Below are 8023 nucleotides of genomic sequence, written 5' to 3' on the forward strand. Positions count from 1 at the left end.
AAATTTATGTTCACCTGTCTGAAGGGATAATGCAAAGTTTTTAAGTTGTAATTGATTTTTGGGGTACTGGAAGGTCTGTAGCACTTGACAGCTTTTGCTTTGGGAATCGCTCAGATTCTAGGCAGAAAGCGAATGTCACGGGCAATAAACAGACATGTCAGTTCAACAGTGAGTCATAGGACAAGATCAAAAAGATGTGTAGTAGGTTATTGTCTACAAGACTTATTTTTATCATAAAAATTAATTTTGCACAAAAATAATAAGCTGAAAATCCTGTTCTTTCTCTGAAAGCCAACACTCAGAACAGCGGGCACTTACTTATTAAAATCTTAATTACTTTTTTTTAAACAGGTCTATAATGGTGACTACTGAAGACTCAGCTAGGAAGTTCTGCCCTTTGCATATCCACAGTTTGAGAAAAGCAAACTTGTTTGCTCAAACTGCAAAGAAATACCACCACTGACATGGAAGAATTTATCTACCAAAGACAAGATATGCTCCATGATTCTCAGTGTTTTTAGCATGGATTACAATCAGAATTGAGAAGTAAAACCAGAAAGCTTTTCTAAGGAAGTTAAAAAAAAAAAAAAAAAGAAAAAGAAATCCAATTTTGTTTGACCTACACTTAAACAAGAGTTGTGTCCCCCTTGAGAGACCTAACTGGTCTCAATTATTTCATGCTCTAAAGGCTGTGAAGCCATAAGGTAATCAGCACCCCGGACTCGGTGCTGGCTGGCACAAGCAGTATCCTGCCTCAGAACTCCAGAGTACCTGAGGCAGCTGTGGCACATATTCTAAGCTATCTGTAATGCAGTCGGCATGCATCTTCACCGACAGACATTCGCAAGTCAGAAGACAGCAGTGGGAAGGAAGGGGATGGCCTGCAAATGTTAGAACTCAACTGGAATTTGGCAATGAAAAATACTATACTATTATTGATAAAGCCTAATCAATTTTATTTGAATCATGAAAAAAGGAAGGTTTCCTCCTCTGAAGTTTCTACTGATTCATTGCTACCACTTGTTATATTTCTTCCTGTTTTTGCACAACCAGTATCCAACAAGGAAATTCTTTCAAATTAACTAGAGTGATAAATTAACATACTATTTGCTATGTTGATATAACTCACTTTATCACTACGGTTATGCAAAGGAAAACCATATTTATCCTACACTAGCTTTGTTTTCTTCTGACAGGGCTATTTGTCACCACAGGAAATTCCAAGTTCATAAAACTGGATGGCTGACATTTCCAATATAATATACTTTGTGAGAAGTAACAACCCTCCTAATCAATTTGGCCAATTACATCAGCGTTTGTCTTAATACAAAATCACTTTATCCCATACTGAAAGACCAGCATGGAGCTCTTCCAAAAAGTCATGGGGATCTGAAGAGTAAGAGACTGTGTCATCATCAGTGTGGAAACACTTAGAACAAGCAAAGTAGCAGGCAATGTAATCCAGACAGACACGGATAACAAATTCTGTGACTGTAAAGTAAAAGCTGGATCTTTTACAATGCAGTGTAAAGCATCATATTTTATGAAGATTATGTCATGGCCTTTGAATTTTTAGCTTCAGATCACAGAACATTTTTTACTTAGAAAAAAAATAAGTATCTGAAAATTCTTCTTTTTATATTCTGACAACTGCCTGTCAGTGACCAGCTGCAGTTCCACTTTTCTAAATCAAACATTTTTGATGATCTGTTGCAAGTTTTCTTAGAAATACAGGTAAAATTTAAGTAATCATCTTCAGGAATGGAAAATAAGTTTTTCTTCAAGACGGATGCTTGATTTAGGAATTTCCTTTTTGAGGGTAATAAATGACAATTTTGTACTTTGAAAAGTCAACTAAGGTCAAGATTAATATAGCATTCATTAATTACTTTGTTGATATCATGAAGGCTTTTCTTGTCATCCCACTGATGAATGAGGGAATTTGCATCTCAGCAGGTAAACATGTTTGATACTTCCTTAATCTACTGCACAGCATTTGCTACAGCCAAAAATAAGAGACAAAGTGGAATACAGAGTCAAAACAATTTAGAAAACAGATTACTAGTTACAAAGAATGTGAATGAAGAATAACTTTTAAAAATAACATATATTCTGGACTGATGTGTTCCAAAACACTCTCTTTGCTAATGGAAGCCTTCAGGGAACAAATACTTATTTCATATGCCCTTCATTCTGCTTGAGTCATTTTAGATTTCCACTGTAGTTCTGCCTTTTATTTCCTTCTGTTCTCCTTGCCTTGGTTAGATTAGAGAGGTAGGGTGTTAATGGGGTACTTGATGAAGATTGAAGACCTCTTTTCTCCCCCCTCGGAGACCAGCCTGATTTGAACAAATTGAGGAGAGTGAAGCAGACTCTTCATGTCCTTGGGAAAAGCCTTTTCCATTTCAGCATTTTCGGCTTTCAGACATGGTCCCCTTTGTTCAAAGAGAGAAAGAAAGAAAAGGTGCCAGGACAAGAAGGTTCTGAATATCATTTTATGTAACGTCAACAGGGGTGCTAAAACTCCCTTTCAATCTCCTTTATGGTTGGTGAGCATGTGAACGCGAGGTGGATCCAGGAGGGGAATGCAGGGAACTAGTGCTTGCAGCTCGAACAGGGCGAGAAACAAGCTGTTGTCCACCAGTCCCCACCTCTGTTGTTGCCACTTCCTTACTACTCTCATCCTTGTGGGTACCGTTTTGTGCTGGGCACTCAAAATGCACACAGTGAAACACCTGTAGAGAACAAAGAAATGAGGGTAAGGCAAAACAATTAAATGCTGGCAAAAGCATGATCAAAGTAAGATGAAGTCTATATGGAAGTATGCAGGCCACATCAGTGCCAAAGTACTTAGTCAAATTAGAATGTTTCACCATGCGGTTGAAACCAATTATCCATGGGCCATAAACATATTAAAGTGATACAAGTGGAGTTAGAGGAGGCTTTTCAGTAATACCAACCTTTACATATGGCACCAAAAACCAGAAAGATAGTTCCAAAGCATACAGAGATATTTGTAAACGATTTTTTTTCATTGCCAAGTAGCATAAATATCTGCTACATGCTATTGGATGACAACAACAATTATATTGTCTTAAGTGTATCTTATGATCTAATTACTTCCTCAAACGACTGAATATTCATGCACATGAGAAATGAAATTTAAATCATTACCAATATGATTCTATTTCAAGATTGCCCTCTGCTGTAACAGCAACAGTAGCTCTACAGATATATCCTGCAGTATGTAGAAAGGTATTCAGAGCATCCAAGAAGGCTGCTGCTTCATCAGATGAAATATTCCATTTCAAACAGTGATCATTTTCTGATTTTTCAAACAATACCCGGGACCCCTGTACAGATAACTGTGTCTTAGAGTAAAAGGACCATATGTTTAAGCATTTTTTCAGATTTATTTTCTACTTTATTTACTCTTACTTGTACTTGTTCTTGAAGTGCCTGGGAGAAGAAGGGGGAGGAACTCTTTAAAACTGCTATAAAACTTATTTCCATGTGAATTCTTGTTGCTATGAATTGCACAGCTTTGCCATGTACTGAACAAATAAATGTTTTCTTATACTAATTTAAAATCTGCAATTTTCTCATGCATTGTCGTTTCAGAGCTAAAGCTTAATGAATATTAAACCCTGAATTTTAAACATATTGTTTTAACTTAATTTTGTATGCTTTTATGACATCTTCTATTATTCTTCTTGCAAGTAGATCATGTCTTTAAAGCTATTCTCACAAAGGTAATCTTTTAATCTTAACTGCCCTTTCCCAGACCCTTTCAAAATAACGCAGGCAAAAATTAAATACCATAAGCAAGACATGGGTATATTACATATTCTTACAAGACTACAGAATTTTGTATTTTCTATCCTTTCTGCAATACAACTGAAAACCCTATTATTCTTTTTGACCATCCCTGCTCAAGTGCACATTGAACAGACTGCAGCAACATGTCTGCAATAGCCCCAGGGTCTTTTCTGTGAAGGTAGCTAGTTAATTCCAATTCTGACAGCATCCATGAAATGAATAAAAAACCATACTCAATCACTGTTTTTTTATCCCCATTATATTTTCTTGTGCTTCTCAGTGTAATTCTTGCAGGTTTTTCCAAAGATACATAGCTATGCACGTTTATATTTCTATATATAGATACATGCTCAAATAAACATGTATTGCTATGCCTTTACATATACACATATGAAGAGACTACAAATCCACACCCATAGCCACACATCCACACACGTGCACAAAATGGTTTTACTCTGCCTTTTTCTAGTTTTTTTCTAAAGCTGAACTGATTTCTACAGTGGCATGAATTCTCTCCATCTGTTTACCGTTCTTGAGAAGACAAGTTTTGCATTCAGCTGTGCTTCTTCAGAAGTCCCTTTTATATGCATCCCACTCCCATGTGAAGTAAACAGCTTTAAAGTAACAGCTATTTTTCCAGCTGCACTTATCAGCATCGGGACATGAAGAAAACAGTATTATCTCATCAGTGCCACCTCACTAAGACGCTGCTTTTCTTTAAAGGCAGCACAGTCTAATTAATGGGAGATCTCCAAGTCAGAAGATTCTATATTTCTGTTGTACCCCACACCAAGTGTTTCTCATTTAAAACTTCACTTTACAAAGTAATGCATGCTTTTTTACATACAGTATGGATACAACTGAAATTTAGCTAACACTACTCTACAAAGTATGAAGTACCCAATTCTTAAATTGTAACTGTCCTTTTTACTGATTCCTTAATACTTAATGCTCCACTCAACATCTGGTACACTAACAAGCCTGCAAATTTACAACATTATTTGCAGTTACTCTACCACTTCAGCAAACAGAGAGTACTGCTTGTGAAAGAAGTAGAGAGCACAGAAGTACAATTGAGCTCACCTGCTTCATCCAGTATCGGAATTACCTATTTCAGAACTGTATTACTAAACCAAACAATCCTGCATGTGTTTCTCTCAACAGGCAGAGATGACAGGTCAGCATCATCCTCTAATCAATGGTATGGTATACTTCTCATGGAGATCTTAAAAAAGGTCTGACAAATAAAGCAGGAAGGCCAAGCACATAGACACTGGTACAGTAATTTGTAAGATAAAGCTCTCACATCAGCAACTATGTGTCCTTTCCAGGTCAGTAATACTGAAGAGGAACAAGAAGATAAAACTTAAACAGTTGAAGTATCGGGTGACCTGTCTGACAAATAAATGATGACAAGGACTAAGGAAAAATAATCCTTTTCTTTATAAAAGCAGGATGTCTGGAAGCTCAAGAAAACAAAAAGTTGCAGTTCTACCATGTTCTAATATACCAAAACGTACTCAAATGCCAGGTCAAAAAAGAATGAATAAAAAATCTGTGAAAAACATGTCTTTCAAAACTTGGAAAATCTGGCAAAGGAAACAAAAATTTTAAAAATGAAGTAATTCACAAAATAGAGAAATTTCATGGGATATTTTTTTTCAATTCCAAAAATCAGCTCTTCACCTTGGAAAGTACAGCTTGTGCTTCAAAGGTACATATTGGTAAAACAAATAGGGAGTGTTTTTGTACCTATTACAGTAAAATTCCTTAATGAAAATATTCTGCCATTAGCATCTACTGCTTAAAATTAGAGTGGTTTGACATAAAATAAATACAACCAGCTGTGGGCAAATAAATCTGGAAACTGTTTGTGTTCTTACTGAAGAGACCACTGAGACTATAGACTCCAGAACAAACCAAGACTTTGGCTACACTGTTATGATTTAAATTGGAAGTATGAAAAATATCTTGATACCTGATCTGGAAAATGCAAATTTATGACAAAATGTTACAGAGCATCTGTTTAATATAAATCAAAAATGTAATTCAGTAATAGGTACATGCTGGTAACGTTCCTCTTTTACAATCTTTAGGAGAAACAATAAAAAAAAGTGTTGTGTACAGATCTTAAAGACAAAACAGCAAAAGACCTAGAACAGCAGCATCTGTTTATAGTTCCACTGAGTCACTACATAAACAGCTGTAACCTCAGTTTGCACATACTGATCTTCACTAAAGTTAAATATAAATAACTACACAGGATATTATATTCCTTGGAAATAATAACCGATTTGAAATTAGGATTGTGTTTAAAAGCCCATAACTCTTCAGCACTTAAGGCTACCTTTGCGAATCAAAAGTTGGAAGTAGTTTCCCATAGGCGGATTTGCTAAGTTTACATACTGCACCTCATTCTTTTTTAATGGAGATGAGAACTTACAGAGAGTGGCACGAGAGCAAACAAGACACTCTGTATGGATCAGTAATGGAAAAGGCCTTCTTCATGAATCTACAACAGGCAGCTTCTGATTCTGTGGCTTTAAGAACTCACTGATTAAGACTGAAGTGTACACTGCAATAGACAGTGCTTAGGAAAAAAAAGAACTGCTTTCCCAGTTCAGTTGATTGGTCAGCTTCTTTCCAACTGTCTGCTGAGAACTAATGTTCGCATCTGGTGAGGCATATGTTTGCAATAATTGCTCTAAAATTAGACATAAGCAATGCTATTTGACAATTCTCCCAATGCTTAAGAACCAGCAATCCCATATGCTGAATATGATCAGAAATTGTGACTCCTAGAGTTGACAACCTCTAATTACTACAAATTTAATAGTGCTATCCACAGTTTATTGTAAAGTGTGAAAATACAAGGATTTGCAGTGAACTACATGTGTGGGATGTAGTCATGCATGCATACACGCAGAAGCAGCAGCTTTTGGTGCCTCTTATAAGCTCAGCATATAGGGTCCTAATCTCAAAGACTTACATATATTCTTAAATTCACATATTGTAAATTGTTTTACTGAAGTAATCTCTAAAATCTGGACTTCATCTGAGACAATAAACAACAATTACAAAAGACAGAAGCACAAGCAAACAATAAAAGGATGATACTGCACTCAGTCAATTATGGCAAAATATTTTTTTTCCTGTATAAAATGAAGTGAAAAGAGTTTTTTGTTTTGGCCACTACTGGTAAATGACTTACCAGGTATGAAAATTAACTATAAGAGAATCTTATGCAAATACGATGTTCTTATGAAGACCAAGATGCTTCTTATGCTTTATTCATTAGAAAGAAAATATTAAGGTGAAAAAAACAAATAATCAGAGACTATACACCTTTCTCTAGTGCACTAAAATACTATTTTCATCATATATCAAATAAGGATTAATTTAAAACCAAACCCAACAGGAATATTTGACAGCACTATGGAAAGGGCAAAGCCAGAAACACTTTACTTTGTAAACTCCAGACTGGCAACAATGCTTCAAATCTGTAGGAAAGATGGTAACACAGTTCGCAAATACTCCAATATAAAAAGCATTCATTCTTATTCTGCAGGATTGCCAGAGCAAGGAAAATGAAGCGAGTACATTTTAGAAGGCATTATCAATTTTAGTGCAAGATATGGAAACTGTGCTTTGCATATTCATGAAGAATACAGGTTTTCTTAAAAGTTCCTTACCTCATTAGCTGTGTTGTGAGTTCCGACTATTCTGATAAAAGATGCAGGTTGTTTATCAAAAGTGATTGTTTGCCAGGATCTTCAAAAAAATTCCAGAAAGACATACCAATATTAAACATGGTCACAACAGCTTGCAGTAAAATATACAGAGAATCCATTCAAGTGACAGTACCTACCATTACCACGTAATAGGGTAAACAGAGAAACACTTTTCATCACCTGAATTTCAAGCATTCCTTCTCATTTTTAAAGTGCTTTGACTCTGCTTATATGTTTTCATACATACCATATACTACTAAAATTTGTGTGCAGGAATAACACCCTCACTATTGCTCACAGTTTAAAAAAACAGTAAAAGAAAAAAATACCTGAATCAAAGTCTACAATCCTTGACTAATACTGACTCATTAGATAAACAAAAGGTCAGATAAATAAAAGTTAATGCATCCACTTGTTCAGTATTCATGAAAAATCATCAGAGCTTTTTTAAAGAAAATTACATTCCTAGGGAA

The 8023-nt window shown here is 35.5% G+C and overlaps 1 long non-coding RNA gene across 1 annotated transcript; it reads right to left on the reverse strand.

Annotated features, from left to right (window-relative positions):
- Positions 1-2032: 2032 nt before the first annotated feature.
- On the reverse strand, positions 2033-7601 carry LOC104408824. The gene is made up of 2 exons (XR_719930.1): positions 7512-7601; positions 2033-2735 (listed from the first exon to the last, which is right to left on the reverse strand). It is a non-coding gene; the product is annotated as an uncharacterized LOC104408824 (long non-coding RNA).
- Between the last annotated feature and the right edge of the window lie 422 nt (positions 7602-8023).

Source organism: Nestor notabilis, unplaced genomic scaffold (genome assembly GCF_000696875.1).
Source record: "Nestor notabilis isolate BGI_N333 unplaced genomic scaffold, ASM69687v1 scaffold7197, whole genome shotgun sequence".
In the NCBI taxonomy this organism is placed as follows: Eukaryota; Metazoa; Chordata; class Aves; order Psittaciformes; family Psittacidae; genus Nestor; species Nestor notabilis.